The sequence below is a fragment of the Schistocerca piceifrons genome, chromosome 5 (assembly GCF_021461385.2).
Source record: "Schistocerca piceifrons isolate TAMUIC-IGC-003096 chromosome 5, iqSchPice1.1, whole genome shotgun sequence".
NCBI classification, from domain to species: Eukaryota; Metazoa; Arthropoda; class Insecta; order Orthoptera; family Acrididae; genus Schistocerca; species Schistocerca piceifrons.
In genome coordinates this window covers 397,866,964-397,884,712 of record NC_060142.1, presented here as the reverse complement: position 1 = coordinate 397,884,712, position 17,749 = coordinate 397,866,964, and positions in this window count along the sequence as shown.

Sequence of the window (17,749 nt, the reverse complement as noted above, 5' to 3'; positions counted from 1 at the left end):
CCAGGGGAATGCCCCCCCCCCCCTGGACTAATACAAAGTCAGGACCAAAAAGTAATGAGATCTCCCAATGTATCCCTATATTATATTATGAACCAAGCTGCCCAAACACCCCTCATTCGAGGTCTGACATCCATAGCGAGATGGTGAAGCACCACCAGCAGCAGGTACCAGCCAGTGTGCCCAGGCACAAGTGGAAAAGAGCACAAGTGGAATAAGACTGTTAGATTGGTATGCTGATGTTCCAGCAGTGCAATGCATGCACCCTTGATGTGGTGGTAGCAGAACTGTTGGATGGGGACTCCCACTTACTATTGTCCACACTGCCACAGTGACAGCAGTAGACCACAGATAGGCAGCATCTGCTTGCTGCCACTGTTGGAGCTACCACACTTCACAGAACCGCAGATAAGTCCACTATCAAGTATACTACTGTTCATCAGCATGTGAAACTAAATGAGTAAATACAGAGCCAGATAGTTATTTTGCCATGATGTTTAAAGTTGAAAAAGTGCAATGTGTTGATTCCAAAGTTGGATGTTCATGGTATGAGTGGGAATATATGTACAGTGTTGAAAGTTACATTAAGTATAAGAAGACAGATGAGTGTGATCCACCCTATACTACAATGGACATTCAAATGTTAGGACATAAAGGCATCACATTTTGTATGCATGAAGAGGCCATGTTACAGTTAAATTCATAGGGCCTGAATATATACTCAACACATTAAAGTATTGTAAATGTAGACTGTATGTCCGTGCAATACTGATCGCTACAGAAAGACTGTGCAGCAGACAGCCACATCTAAGAGCAGCTTACTGTAAGTTTGCAGACTATTTGAGCAAAAATAGTGTTCCTATAAACCAAACGCAGAAGTATATCAGTTCCTGTATACCCTCTGTACCAAGTGTATAGCTGCATAACCTATAAAACCTGCAGAGGTAAACATTATACCAATGTGAGCACATAGTCATCATCATGTTCAAGTGCACGAAACACTCCCACCACAGGAGTGTTGCAGTAACCGACTGGTTCTGTAATGATGATGCTGGGAGCCAGAGGAAGAAAAAGTACCTCTTATTACTTCCCTATAACATACGTCCTTTTATTATTGGACCTTCAAACTGCGAGAAGACTAATCTTGTTCTAACACTGTTATCACATCCTGAGACAGTCTGCTTTGAGATGTATAATATATCTTTTCAAAAACCATGTTTCAACCGAAATATTAGGTACTGCAGGAAATCTTGCATGATATTGAAGGAGTAACGTACCAGAAGGCAACGATATCCCACCACTTAATAAAGTACAACAAAACAGCTTTTTCATATTTGAAAACATCACAGTGGAAAACCAGGATGAGATCCAGAAATGTTTTTGATTTGGTCGCCATGTGCTAGTTGAGGTGTATTACTTCAGCCATACATAGTCAATGATATTGAAACATTTGATCCGGAATAATGCGAAACTTATTATCACTTTCACACAGGACAAACTGAATTTAAAGCATATTTCCAAGCTCATGTAGGAACCAACATGTCAGTTATTGTGGGGACTGCTGGAAAATTCGCACTGTGGCTTTCTGGTTATTGATAAACCTAAGAAACCGAATGAGGAAGGATATAGACGACACTTCGATGAGATTCTGCTTAAAAGGCAGTGAACCAAAACGTAATTCTGTCAGTATATTGTAGGCTATGGACAAATTCGCAGGAATGCCACGTGCCCATCCTGAAATGGTGAAGCACAAGTCAAACACACGTTTATACACTGACAGAAAAATTGAAACAGTCGACGCAAGTTTAACGGAATTGGATAGCTGCGAAAGGTCAATCTCAGTTGAATGATAGAATCCAGCGAAGTAGGCAAGCAATCAAAACAAGGTTCACGGGATCAGATTGCACTGTCAAGGCAGCAGCTATGAGATGTGAATCTTAGGTGCTGCATTTGAATGACAGAACACACCCTTATATCAAGATGACAAACGCAGAGAACAACAAGGCTCTTAGGCGAATGTAAAGGTTCAGAAAACATTAGAAGGGATAAAGAAAATGTCGTCTTGTACATATCACAGGGGACAATCTCGGGAAGAAGTCAACTAAATCCTTCTGAGGACATATTCGAGAAGTTCTGCAGTGTATGCCTGGGCACATACATTCTTGGAACTGCCTCCTACTGTTTCACAGTGCCAGGGCTTCCATGGGCGCAAGGTTAGGGAAGACAAGTGTCAGCATCGAGCTGCTGACCGACAATGACATGCTGCTCTTCTTCGAACACAGTATTTGCAGGGGACTTCACCAGTCCATTCACAAGTACACCAAGATAAATGACTCATGAATGAGTAAGAGGTAATACAGGCCATTTAACGATTTCAAGTTACATCATTTACCTGAATGCAGGTACGCCATGCAACAAAGTGTACCATCTGGAGGAGGAAGTCATCAGTTTGAAGGAAAAGATCCATGAAATGCTTGAGGGTGTTTGTGAGGGATGTGTGCTAGAGGTAGAAATGGACTACCCCACCCATTTGCATGAAGAGCATAGCTACTTGCTGCTATTTCCAGAGCACCTTAGTCCCGCTAAATATTCCATACCGAAACTGTTCACAACACTGGGGAACAAACAGCGTTATTGCAGAAACCTCCAGCAATTGTGAGGTTGAGGATGGAACTTGTTAGTATCACCCATGGAATCTCCGTCAAGCAGCATTCCTGGCTGACGAGTACATTGATGTAAACACCGAATAGAAGCCTCTCACACCATGTAATTTTGAAAAAGATTTTTACAAGTTAATGAACAATTTACCTTTCCGAAAAACTATGGAGAATGTTGTGGTGCAAGAGATTTCAAACGAATTACCATCTTCAATGAAGAACTAGTCGTTGTGGAGATGGCTAACGTTACACTGCACTTCACAAAGCCTGTCTGTATTGGTATGTGTGTTTTGGACCTCTCCAATTTCCAGACGTTCCGCTCTCACTATGACTCTGTGAAGCCAAACTTTGCTGGCCCCAAGTGAAAGGCTGGAATCCGTATGAAGTAATAACATGCGATCACGAAACATTCGACGAGTCTGGATACGCAGCCAGTAATCCTTCTGGAATAACACCTCAATGCAAGAAGGTTATCGGTCTGATGAAAGACGAGACGAATGGGTCGCAGATTGTGTGGCTCATATCAGAGATGTGGACATTCCATATAGATGGTGGTGCCACCTGGAGGCGGGCTAGTGTGTGTGCATTGTGTGGCCTCGAAGGCTCTCACTATCAATTATTACAAGAGGTGCCTCCTCGAGGATGCCTGTGCTGTTCCACATATGGCGCACAGGTACTCTTCCGATAGAGAGGCCATGAGATACATAGTGCACTGCAGTTGAAAGTAGGGCTGTCACACCATGAAAACAAACGTTTCATCTATGGACACAGAATCGACTCCCTACCATATTCACACTATTCATAGGAGTGATTGAGTGTGTGGCTGTGTATTTATTTGTAAATAGTTGATGTTCATGTGCAAGTGTGTGCAGAATATCTAACGTTACGCGTATTTAGGTGAGCTACTCGGCCGCCCAGTACTGGTATGAGGTAAGATGAATTTGTTGTACGGCCGAAAGCTGGTGGGCCCAGATCTCAGGGCAGGCCATGACAGTTCCAGCTTCTGGATAGGTAACGAGTACTGGCGAGTCCAGGTGCAGAGACAAGGAGTGCATGGCCGGCAACAGGGAATATCCCTACGCTGGGAATCTGGACGGCTAATATTCACATGGGTTTTGTACAGAAGATGCTTCAAGAAATGGCACGGAGTCAGGCAATCTTAAAGATGGCTAAGTTACATCTCTTTGAGATTCGTCAATAACTCACGTCAAATATTAATGCAAATATGAATAAATAAACAATCTCAGAAAATGAGGTTCATCCAATGACACAACAGAATTTCAATATCTTTAAAACTACAGAACTTAATGTTTCACAGCAAATAAACATTGACACAATGAGCCTCTGAATTAACAACTTCTAATCGCTTCAAGAGATTTCATCATACAGTATCTCGGATGATAGCACTGCACTACATATGTTGTTGTTGTTGTGGTCTTCAGTCCTGAGACTGGTTTGATGCAGCTCTCCATGCTACTCTATCCTGTGCAAGCTTTTTCATCTCCCAGTACCTATTGCAAACTACATCCTTCTGAATCTGCTTAGTGTATTCATCTCTTGGTCTCCCTCTACGATTTTTACCCTCCACGCTGCCCTCCAATACTAAATTGGTGATCCCTTGATGCCTCAGAACATGTCCTACCAACCGATCCCTTCTTCTGGTCAAGTTGTGCCAAAAACTTCTCTTCTCCCCAATCCTATTCAATACTTCCTCATTAGTTATGTGATCTACCCATCTAATCTTCAGCATTCTTCTGTAGCACCACATTTCGAAAGCTTCTATTCTCTTCTTGTCCAAACTATTTATCGTCCATGTTTCACTTCCATACATGGCTACACTCCATATGAATACTTTCAGAAATGACTTCCTGACACTTAAATCAATACTGGATGGTAACAAATTTCTCTTCTTCAGAAACGCTTTTCTTGCCATTGCCAGCCTACATTTTATATCCTCTCTACTTCGACCATCATCAGTTATTTTGCTCCCCAAATAGCAAAACTCCTTTACTACTTTAAGTGCCTCATTTCCTAATCTAATTCCCTCAGCATCACCTGACTTAATTAGACTACATTCCATTATCCTTGTTTTGCTTTTGTTGATGTTCATCTTATATCCTCCTTTCAAGACACTGTCCATTCCATTCAACTGCTCTTCCAAGTCCTTTGCTGTCTCTGACAGAATTACAATGTCATCGGCGAACCTCAAAGTTTTTATTTCTTCTCCATGAATTTTAATACCTACTCCGAATTTTTCTTTTGTTTCCTTTACTGCTTGCTCAATATACAGATTGAACAACATCGGGGAGAGGCTACAACCCTGTCTTACTCCCTTCCCAACCACTACTTCCCTTTCATGTCCCTCGACTCTTATAACTGCCATCTGGTTTCTGTACAAATTGTAAATAGCCTTTCGCTCCCTGTATTTTACCCCCGCCACCTTTAGAATTTTAAAGAGAGTATTCCAGTCAACATTGTCAAAAGCTTTCTCTAAGTCTACAAATGCTAGAAACGTAGGTTTGCCTTTCCTTAATCTTTCTTCTAAGATAAGTCGTAAGGTCAGTATTGCCTCACGTGTTCCAGTGTTTCTACGGAATCCAAACTGATCTTCCCCGAGGTTGGCTTCTACTAGTTTTTCCATTCGTCTGTAAAGAATTCGCGTTAGTATTTTGCAGCTGTGACTTATTAAGCTGATAGTTCGGTAATTTTCACATCTGTCAACACCTGCTTTCTTTGGGATTGGAATTATTATATTCTTCTTGAAGTCTGAGGGTATTTCGCCTGTTTCATACATCTTGCTCACCAGATGGTAGAGTTTTGTCAGGACTGGCTCTCCCACGGCCGTCAGTAGTTCCAATGGAATATTGTCTACTCCGGGGGCCTTGTTTCGACTCAGGTCTTTCAGTGCTCTGTCAAACTCTTCACGCAGTATCATATCTCCCATTTCATCTTCATCTACATCCTCTTCCATTTCCATAATATTGTCCTCAAGTACATCGCCCTTGTATAGACCCTCTATATACTCCTTCCACCTTTCTGCTTTCCCTTCTTTGCTTAGAACTGGGTTTCCATCTGAGCTCTTGATATTCATACAAGTCGTTCTCTTATCTCCAAAGGTCTCTTTAATTTTCCTGTAGGCGGTATCTATCTTACCCCTAGTGAGATAGGCCTCTACATCCTTACATTTGTCCTCTAGCCATCCCTGCTTAGCCATTTTGCACTTCCTGTCGATCTCATTTTTGAGACGTTTGTATTCCTTTTTGCCTGTTTCACTTACTGCATTTTTATATTTTCTCCTTTCATCAATTAAATTCAATATTTCTTCTGTTACCCAAGGATTTCTACTAGCCCTCGTCTTTTTACCTACTTGATCCTCTGCTGCCTTCACTACTTCATCCCTCAAAGCTGCCCATTCTTCTTCTACTGTATTTATTTCCCCCATTCCTGTCAACTGCTCCCTTATGCTCTCCCTGAATCTCTGTACAACCTCTGGTTCTTTTAGTTTATCCAGGTCCCATCTCCTTAAATTCCCACCTTTTTGCAGTTTCTTCAGTTTTAACCTACAGGTCATAACCAATAGATTGTGGTCAGAGTCCACATCTGCCCCTGGAAATGTCTTACAATTTAAAACCTGGTTCCTAAATCTCTGTCTTACCATTATATAATCTATCTGATACCTTTTAGTATCTCCAGGGTTCTTCCATGTATACAACCTTCTTTCATGATTCTTAAACCAAGTGTTAGTTATGATTATGTTGTGCTCTGTGCAAAATTCGACCAGGCGGCTTCCTCTTTCATTTCTGTCCCCCAATCCATGTTCACCTACTATGTTTCCTTCTCTCCCTTTTCCTACACTCGAATTCCAGTCACCCATGACTATTAAATTTTCATCTCCCTTCACAATCTGAATAATTTCTTTTATTTCATCATACATTTCTTCAATTTCTTCGTCATCTGCAGAGCTAGTTGGCATATAAACTTGTACTACTGTAGTAGGCATGGGCTTCGTATCTATCTTGGCCACAATAATGCGTTCACTATGCTGTTTGTAGTAGCTTACCCGCATTCCTATTTTCCTATTCATTATTAAACCTACTCCTGCATTACCCCTGTTTGATTTTGTGTTTATAACCCTGTAGTCACCTGACCAGAAGTCTTGTTCCTCCTGCCACCGAACTTCACTAATTCCCACTATATCTAACTTCAACCTATCCATTTCCCTTTTTAAATTTTCTAACCTACCTGCCCGATTAAGGGATCTGACACTCCACGCTCCGATCCGTAGAACGCCAGTTTTCTTTCTCCTGATAACGACATCCTCTTGAGTAGTCCCCGCCCGGAGATCCGAATGGGGGACTATTTTACCTCCGGAATATTTTACCCAAGAGGACGCCATCATCATGTAATCATACAGTAAAGCTGCATGCCCTCGGGAAAAATTACGGCTGTAGTTTCCCCTTGCTTTCAGCCGTTCGCAGTACCATCACAGCAAGGCCGTTTTGGTTATTGTTACAAGGCCAGATCAGTCAATCATCCAGACTGTTGCCCTTGCAACTACTGAAAAGGCTGCTGCCCCTCTTCAGGAACCACACGTTTGTCTGGCCTCTCAACAGATACCCCTCCGTTGTGGTTGCACCTACGGTACGGCTATCTGTATCGCTGAGGCACGCAAGCCTCCCCACCAACGGCAAGGTCCATGGTTCATGGGGGGGGGCACTACATATATCATCTCAGAAAGTCATTCGTCGGAATCTACTTTATTTATTGCCTTATGACGTCTTTTATATCTGTTTTATTACACAAATTCTTGTCAGAACATTGTATTCTCCATATTTACACAACAAATTAACACAGTGTCAGTACTATATATTTTGCCACATTTGTGTCTTTATTTAGTCAACAGTTTACTATCTTGCCAGTAACTTTACTTAAATGTTGACTACAAGTGCTATTAAAAAACTTTGCTAGTTTAAGAATGGTCAAACACATGAGTTGGCAGAAACCACAGTTGAAAAGAGAAGATAACCAAAGACGCTTCTGTCAAGGGGCAGAAATAATTGTTTAAACATGATTTAACTACAGTTCTTTCTCAGTTAATGTGAGTACACTTATGCAAGAATGCTGGGTTATTTATTTATCTACAATCTATTACTTACATTCATTGTAAATGTCTGACTGCAGCCAAATATTTATAACATTTCTTTTATTTGAATATTGTTTTAATATATGAGTTTAGTGCAGGAATGTGGTCAAGATGAGTCAACTCATGTCTAGGACGGTGTATTTTTGGTGGGAATAGGCTTCAGCCAATGGAAAAGCTGACAGTAGAGGAACACTATGGGAGTGAAGTGGAGACTGAGACTTTTCGAATGAAAAGCTCAAGGGAGCGATTCGACACTTTGTGATGAGTTATGGAAGAAGACAGACCACCTAGAGTAACGTGCATGGTTCACTCATATAGATGATTATTTCTGTGTTTCGAATGGCTGCTACAGTACTCTAACTTATGAAGCGACTTAACATTTCAAGAGATCTGATTTGCTCCATAGTAGGACTCTTACATTTGCCACTTGATTTATGGAACTGACATTAGACAGAATATGAGTTATTATTCTTCGTATTGCATATGTTAATTTGTGAATCAGCATATTGAACTCTGAACTAATTTGAGCTCGCGAATCTTTCGTGTATTGTGATCACGTAATGTACTTAGTTTTCATGGGGCTCTGATGACTGTTTAGTTTGGGAATTTTGCTATCATTCTCATAACGCGCTCGCCGTAACTTTACTACATTTCATAAGGGTATTTTCAGTCTGTATTCAAATGAATATCATAGAACCACTTCCCCTTTATTTGAGATGCCCTTTCTGGAATAAACGTTATTCAACATAATTCTCTGTCACCTTCATCAATAGATACATTAGAACAGAAGCCTTGTTGTTTAATTATCCATTCGTTTATCTATTGTTTTATATTTCTGTGTATTTTATTAACTGGCCGCTGTATAGTCTATTTGACTGCAGAATCACAGCTACATATTATTATTTGCAGTGAATTAGCTGCGGGGCATGAAAACAGATGTGCACAGTTCGACCATTACATCGAGCTATTTTATTTTAACAGTGTCATGAAAAGCCCCAGTGAGTAACTGTAGATAAAGATGCAACTGGTTTGCTCATACTGCTGTATGGAAGAGTAACTATATTCAGCAGTAAGCGTTAACCAAAGTAAATAGTTGGCTAAACCACTCATCACAGCTGTGTGTGTGTGTGTGTGTGTGTGTGTGTGTGTGTGTGTGCTGGCCAGTACATAGAAAAGAAATGATTGAATTTTAAATAGAAAGAAATGATTAGAAATGTTAAGTACTGTACATATTGAAAGAAATACTATAATACTGTATATATTAAATGATGATGAAGCCAGTGACAAAAACAATGTTATTAGACAGATAATAGGAGGAAAAGCACATTTAAGTTGTTCTTCTATCTAGTAGTCATATGTATTCAGAAAAAAAAATTCATTTGTAAATAAGTACATACACCAAAAAATTGAAAATTGTTGTATATGGAAAACTGCTTTGTAAAAATAATGTACTGTGAAAACAGCAAGTGACTGTAAATAAAAAATTGTTAGTAAATGGTAAATTATTGTAAATAAAAAATAGAATATGTGCATCACAAATTGCATTATAAAAAGATAAATAAATTGTAAATAATACATTGCAACAAAGAAATTGTTGATGATAAATTATTAGTTAATTTGTTATATCGTTGTTATTATTTCCAAATCCAGCCACTACAGAGAATTATTGTTAATATTATGTTTATAGCAAACCTTAACCCCTCCTCCATGATGCTCTGATTCCAAATGAAGAGACTTACACAGTTGAACCAGTTTGAAAGGTTGATACCAGGAAGGAGAGCTCGAATCTGATTGGTCCATGGGGTTTCCCACCCTTTTATAGTGCTCCCATCGGTTCAAGTTTTTACCGATAATTTTATATCATGTGACAAGCGTTGGGTTGTGTCCACTTGCTGAAGATGATGGGTAGGGCAGGGATTCCCATGGGTAACCATGAATTTGAGTAATTCACATGCCTAAAGTGTGTGATTGTTCCCCTGCATGATCTAGAATGTACCACATACATGCGCTGGTTGATTCCCTGTAGGGAGGGAGAGCTGACGATTGTAAGTCACTCAAGTGTGCAACCTGACACTTTGACTCCTTATGAGTAACCCTGACATAAGACGTTACCTGGCCCAGTATGCACTGTGATAATGTACAACCCAGTTGTTAAATTAAAGATCTTTCCTTGCTACAGTCTGACCTGCAGATCTGTGTTCAAATGGTTCAAATGGCCCTGAGCACTATGGGACATAACTTCTGAGATCATCAGTCCAGATTTGTGTCTTGGTCTTCATATATGTCAGTTAAACTCTAAATTTTGTACTGCAGAAGATAGCACGAAGTAAATAATGATGATTTAGTACCATGGAGGTATAATTAGGGGAATTTTCACTAAGTCTCAAACTTGAAGCAGACACCTGTCATGTTAGTTAACCTAAACATTAGCTTCTGGAGGAAGTGTTGCGATTAGAAACGCTACCTTGTGTCACGTACACGTGTACTGATTATTCTGATTATAATCTAAGGTGTAAAGGACTCACATGTCATTCTTGAGTCGACTCGCTTCAGCCACATTTTCTTTTATACACATGAATTTTGAATGGGCTATTTACTTCTGTTGTAATGGTTTTATCGCTGTCATTTTCCTTACGATTTCCTATCAATACGACTCGATAAGCTCTCTGAGTCAACGCTATGAGAAGAAAGAACGTTCTCAGCATTTTGAGAGAACATAGGCCAAAATTAGTTATGTCAGTCCATAGTAGGGAAAATGCTGGATTTCGAAAGTAGCCTTTTCAAATCGTATACTTCCCTTCTTCGTTATTCGAAACGTGTAAAAAAATAAAGTTACATTAATGAGACGAAATACGTCGTACTACTGGATCAAACAGAAAATGTGTGAAAATTCATTCCTGACGAATTTTTATTCCGCAAAAGCAATGCAAAATTTTCTATTTAAAACAGTTGTTGCGTGCGCACGACAAGAAGCAATTGTCTGCTGCTTTTTGGGGTATCTGACCTGGCGGCGCCGGCTGCAAAGCAACGTACAGCGTTTAAGTCTTTAGCGCCAGCTCCCCTTATTATACCTCCGTGTTTATATTACACCAAGCAAAATATTCGCGATGCTAGGTTGGGCTGTGATAATACAGAGTTGACAAACGATCTGCATAGTATTTTCACCACTAAATCTCTGTATAGCAAGGTATGGCCATCCTTTCCCTTTCTGTTGCCGCCATCTGCAATTCGTGATTAGCTGAAATCGCGTCACGCGACGCTTCCAGTCACATTGCCCTCCCCCCCCCCCCCCCCCACTCCACCCCCCGCTTACATGTGTAGCGTTAACAAGTCAGTATTTTCGAATGTTTCCACTGAAATAGAGCCACAGTGCTGTGCTTCCGGCTGTACTTTTCTATGTCAGAAGGGACGAAAGCTGTGTAGAGTTTCTCCCGAAGGGAGCTAAACAGCAAAACGAGTTTTATGTATAAATTAAATGTAGATGGCACCTCTATAGCGTGTGTAAAAAATGCAAAATTTCTAGGAATGAATATTGATTCTCAGTTGAAGTAGTGTGAACACACAAAGCTACTTGCAATCAGAATGTCATCAGCATGTTATGCCCTTAGAATCCTGTCATCAGTGGCTTTTAGTTACATATTATTCATATGTACACTCAATTCTTAGATATGGCATTCTTTTTTGGAGAACAAATGCACAAAATATGAACTGAATTTTCAAACTCCAGAAACGAGCCATAAGAATAACAGCCAAAAATACTAGTCGAGCTCATTGTAAATATCTGTTCAGAACATTGGGGATTTTAACTGAGCCATGTGAATACATTTACCACTCAGTTGCACACATCAAAAATAACATTGGTAATTACTGCACAAACAGCTCTGTCCATGACCATGCAACAAGAGATGGGCTCAACTTACATTTACCAAGAAAAAATAAATATAAATCTCAAAAAAAGCATTTTCTACCAAGGAATAATACTGTACAATAAATTACCAAAAAAATTAAAGAAATTGCAAAAATACACTAATTTAAAAAGGCAGCTAAAAAGTACCTGTTATGGAATAAATTTTATACATTGAAGGTTTACTTAGCTAAAACAGAGTAGAGACTTGATAAAAAATGTTATACAAATAAATAATGATTATAAAATATTCAACATTCCACATAACACCTTCACTTTGTTTTTTTCCTTCTTTTTTTTCCTTTCTAGAAATACTTACCCCCAAGCTATGCATGGCACAATACTAATACCTCTTCCTCTTTCTGATCTCAACATCTCACTCATTATGGAGGGATGCTGACTCAGGTATTCAGGATAGCAAGAGAGGCGCTCTGCATCGCGGCGTAGCTTGCTGTCCAGGTTTCGAGAGGGTGCGTTTCTGGATGAGGTATCGAATATATTGCTTCCCCCTACTTATATCTCCCGAGGAGATCACGAATGTAAAATTAGAGAGATTAGAGCGCGCACGGAGGCTTTCCGACAGTCGTTCTTCCCGCGAGCCATACGCGACTGGAACAGGAAAGGGAGGTAATGACAGTGCCCTCCGCCACACACCGTTAGATGGCTTGCGGAGTATAGATGTAGATGTAGAAGCTGCGGTACAGAAAATGCTCCAGAGATCGCAAGTGTGTGTGTGTGTGTGTGTGTGTGTGTGTGTGTGTGTGTGTGTGTGTGTGTAGTGAGTGAAGTGTTATGAAACAATGTGTGTATAGTGTGTGCAGTGACTGATAGTGAGATATGAGTGAACAATGTGGCATTACATTATTTAATAAGTTATTTGAAGAAAAAGTATTGTATACCAGGAGTAAATCTAATGATTATCTCTAACTAGAAGTCTGTAAATATATGTGTATTCGAATTACCTTTTTTAAATTGATCTAAATTTGAAAATACTTTAGCATATCCCATATCCTTGTAAAAAGAGGTCTACAGATGAATAAAGCTACTACTACTACTACTACTACTACTACTGTATGTAATCACCTCCATATTAAAGATACAAGAATCCATTCACGATCAAAGTTGTTGTGTAATGATGTGAGATTCATTTATTGACATATCAATGCTTTTATCTGCAGGTAATAGGTGACGTGTAACTGACCCAATGCATCTCATTATTGTTTTTGTTTCGTAATTAATGTTAGTTTTCTGCAGGCTGCTCTAGAATTTTTTTATCCGTTTACTTGCATGTAGTGTGTCGTTATCACAAATAGGGAAATAAAAAAAGCAATAAAAACATAACAGACATGCGAATGTAATTGAAACAGTACAGACGATGTTTTTAACTCTCGGTGTTTTACAGCTAGACTAAGCAATTTCAGACACAAATAATAGATACAATATTTGTGTCAATGTTTGTTGTATAATTCAGAACGTACATATAATAATCGATAAGCCCACATGGCATAAGTATTAATTACTCTGTAGTCGAGATTTGAATGTGTGGACTGTTGTCTACCGACCAAGAATATTGTGAATGCTTTGTGGTTGGGTGATACATCTGTATGGGGAACACTGTTTATTTCATGGCAGTTATTTCTATGGTATTTATGGTTTACACAATACTTTAATTCCATAACAATTCCTTGAAAAAAAACATTACAACACATACATCACATAATATATTGCTTCTCTTTCTACAGTAAATTAGATATTACGGAAGCACTGTAATAGAAGATCTTGTACAAGCAAAACATTTAATTCGATCTCTTAGATAAACCTTGCTCCCGAAGGAGCATATTTTCTGTTCTTCACCAGTAAATAGTTCGCTTCGGCTAGTTGCTGTAAACTGTTTTAACGGAAACTGTCCCAGCATTTTGATGCCAGTCCTGCAGTTTTGATTATTCCTAGTAAAAACGATGATTTCCGATCTAATATCGGTTACCTTTTTCTGTTGCTGTAGTTAAGTATTCAAGACGATCGATGTAAAGCTACTTAACAAGATATCTGAGCTCGCTGCTGTAATGGAAAATGCGAAGTCGTTTACAGTCGTGCTTAACTTTTGTTTCTGAGTAATCGAGACGCTCACTTTGAAGCTTAGTGTTCTACCTTGAAAGAACATGAGGTGGTTGCGTTCGCTTCTTTAATAGAAACGGCTAAAAATACTAAAGCGGTCTATACACAGACGCCAGCCTAATAGGTCCAATACGGCGACTGCTGGCAAGTTGGCTATACTTTTCCTACACATACTTTTAGAGTTGACCAGTCATCCTCTTCACAGTAATATTTAACCGTTACGTTCCAACGGTACCAGAGACATTGCACAACTAGTAACAATTAACTGTCCATTGGAAGTCATACTTTCCCTATTGGAAGCCATTCCTTCCCTAGCTGAAAAGGAAACTGACTAGTACAGCCTCATAGATCCAATATGGCGATGCTGGCAAGTTGACTGTGCTTTCCCTATACAGTCTTTTAGAGTTGACCAGTCATCCTCTTTACAGTAATATTTAAATGTTACGTTCCAACAATATAAGAGACACTACGCAACTAGTAACAACTTAATTGTCTATTGGAGACCATTCCCTCCCAAGCTGAAAAGGAAACTGAGTAGTAAGTCGTATGTAACACACAAAATTAAATTCATTACTCACAGCTGTGAAAGAAGTATGCTCACAGCAGTGTTCAGATTTAAATGATATCAGGCAGTATAAGTATCCTTGGAGTGGTGACTCATTTCGTGTGAAGGTCACACAGAAAATACGTAAGTATTAGTTTCTCCATGTTCGGAGGATGTGTTCATTTCACACCACTTTGTTTAATTAGCGAAGGCCGCACCAGTCGCAGCTGAGAACTCTGAGTGCACTACCGGCTTCGTCCTTCTCATTAGGCCATTTTCTAGTGCTTCTGAAAACTGCCATATATGTGATATATACAAACATTGTATATAATAGATGACAAAATAAACAAGGTTTCCATACGTCAAACTTATATATTGGTAAAGTATAAAACTTACGTTGTGCTGTAGAGGAATGATGTCAAATGATAAGAAAGATACAAGTCTGGTGGGTTAGAATGATATTCGTTCAATAACATCATGAGAACGAATAACGGGGGCATCAAGATTTAAAAAACTATAGAATTCGTTATACATTAAAAGTTTTGGAGTTAGATACATCATTACACGAAATTCGAATCGTGTGCAATGAAAAATACGAATCACTATGAATTTGCGTTCGGTACTTACTAGCCCATATACTGCTGCATATAATATTTAACTGACATATTAAATTTTTCTTTAACCTGTAAGGAACTTTATATCTGTCTCCAATCTTGAGAAATGGATTTATATAGTTCGTTCACTTCAGATCGTACGAAAGGGAGTGAAATATTCATAACGTCCCTGATATCTCGTAAATATTTCGAGAAATCGGAACGGGATTATGCAAAATGTTAGCAAGCAAAGAGTAGAGTATTTTTCCATGTAGTTAAAATGTGGAACTTTCTTCTCTACAGCGATATGCGAATAACTACAGATTCTTTCCTGTGCAATAATGTTTTTTTAAGGGTAGTCGGTAGCTGTTAAAATGAGGATTAGAGTGATTTTGGAAGAAGATATATGAAAAAGTTCCACGTTTATTTTTATACCAAACGTGCTTTCTCATAAGCTATTTACCTGAGTTGTCCTTAGATCCTCATTTAATAATCCACTGTTTCGGGATTCTGGCGCAATTGGAACTGCGTTAGCATGTTAGTGAAGCGACATCGTGAAAACTCCACTTTGTTTCGGCAAAAAAAAAAAAAGTTTTAACATAGCAACAAGAGAAATGTATGTGTTACTCAAAATTCGACACTGATGACAATTCTTTGAAAGTGTAAAAGAAGGTTAATAAGTGAGACGAAAATAAATGACTCCTTTTATGGGAATTTCAGCTCGTTCTTGTAACCCAGTCAGTTTTTAACAACTAACAATTGCACTCAGATTTATCGATGTATTTTCTTAATACAGCTCAAAGATTTGAGAAATATGAAGAAACTCACACCAAATAGCACACTATCTTTTTCATCCTACGGGTGAAGGACTAAATTGATTCACCTCAGACATGTTTCAGTTCCTCAGATACTGAAAATCTGTATTCTCCTTAACTAGTATTCAGTTCTGCAAGTCGTCGGAAAGCAGATCTTCAGATCTATGAAATATAATGCCTTAACAAGGGCTATGTTTCTCGACTCAGAAAGAATCATCAGTATATTCGTTAGAACAATTAATTCCCTTTGTGATCCAGCTACAACTATTCATAAAGATGAAAATAGATTATATACTTAACACATCAAACAGTCCAGGAATTCACTTTGAATGGGGATCAGAACAAAAAGGTGGTGCAATATGAGACGTGAACTTTCATATTTCTCAGATCATTGCGGTATAAAAATAAAATCCTCTGGCAAGTTTTAATCTCCATAGTTCATCATTAAAAATACACTGGTTTACATGATTTTACCGAAATTAGACCGTAAGGAATGATTTATTTGCCCCAAACTCCTTCCACTTTTCCTTCTTCAGACAAACATCATCAATGGCGAATTCTGAGTAATACCTACATTTCTACTGAAAGGTGTCATTCCATTTAGACAGTACCAGAATAAAGATTAAAGATTTTTGGTACACCCTAAGCGGGATGACAGCTTTCAGTAACTTTACCAAGGCTGTGGACGCAGTCGTTATAAAATTTTACCTACGTTTCTCTTGTTATCATACCAAAATTTACTTCTTTTGCCAGAACGAAGTGGAGTTTATATAATGTCATCCCAGGTACATGCTGATACTGTTGCAGTTGTGATATATTCCTGGAACTGTGGTTTACTAAATAATGAACTGAGGACAGTCCTAGTCAATAGCTTATGAAAAATCACATTCTCGGTGTAAAAATAAACATGTAATTGCTTCACTTGTCTTGTTGCAAAGCAACAGTAATTATTATTTCAGCAACTATCGACTGAAAAAAAATCTTTAGTTATTCATACATCATGGCAGTGGCGGCTCATAGGTATACATTTCGGGTGATCACAAATTCTTAAATTCAGATAAATATGAGAATGAGGACAATATTATGGAAATGGAAGATGTAGTAGATGAAGATGAAATGGGAGATAAGATACTGCGTGAAGAGTTTGACAGAGCACTGAAAGACCTAAGTTGAAACAAGGCCCTGGGAGTAGACAACATTCCATTAGAACTACTGTCAGCCTTGGCAGAGCCAGTCCTGACAAAACTGTACCATCTGGTGAGCAAGATGTATGAGACAGGCGAAATTCCCTCAGACTTCAAGAAGAATATAATAATTCCAATCCCAAAGAAAGCAGGTGTTGACAGATGTGAAAATTACCGAACTACCAGTTTAATAAGTCACAGCTGCAAAATACTAACGCGAATTCTTTACAGACGAATGGAAAAACTGGTAGAAGCCGACCTCGGGGAAGATCAGTTTGGGATTCCGTAGAAATGTTGGAACACGTGAGGCAATACTGACCCTACGACTTATCTTGAAAAATAGATTAAGGAAAGGCAAACCTACGTTTCTAGCATTTGTAGACTTAGAGAAAGCTTTTGACAATGTCGACTGGAATATTCTCTTTCAAATTCTGATGGTGGCAGGGGTAAAATACAGGGAGCGAAAGGCTATTTGCAATTTGTACGGAAACCAGATGGCAGTTATAAGAGTCGAGGGGCATGAAAAGGAAGCAGCGGTTGGGAAGGGAGTGAGACAGGGTTGTAGCCTCTCCCCGATGCTATTCAATCTGTATATTGAGCAAGCAGTAAAGGAAACAAAAGACAAGTTCGGAGTAGGTGTTAAAATCCATGGAAAAGAAATAAAAACTTTGAGGTTCGCCGATGACATTGTAATTCTGTCAAAGATAGCAAAGGACCTGGAAGAGCAGTTGAACGGAATGGACAGTGACTTGAAAAGGAGGATATAAGATGAACATCAACAAAAGCAAAACAAGGAT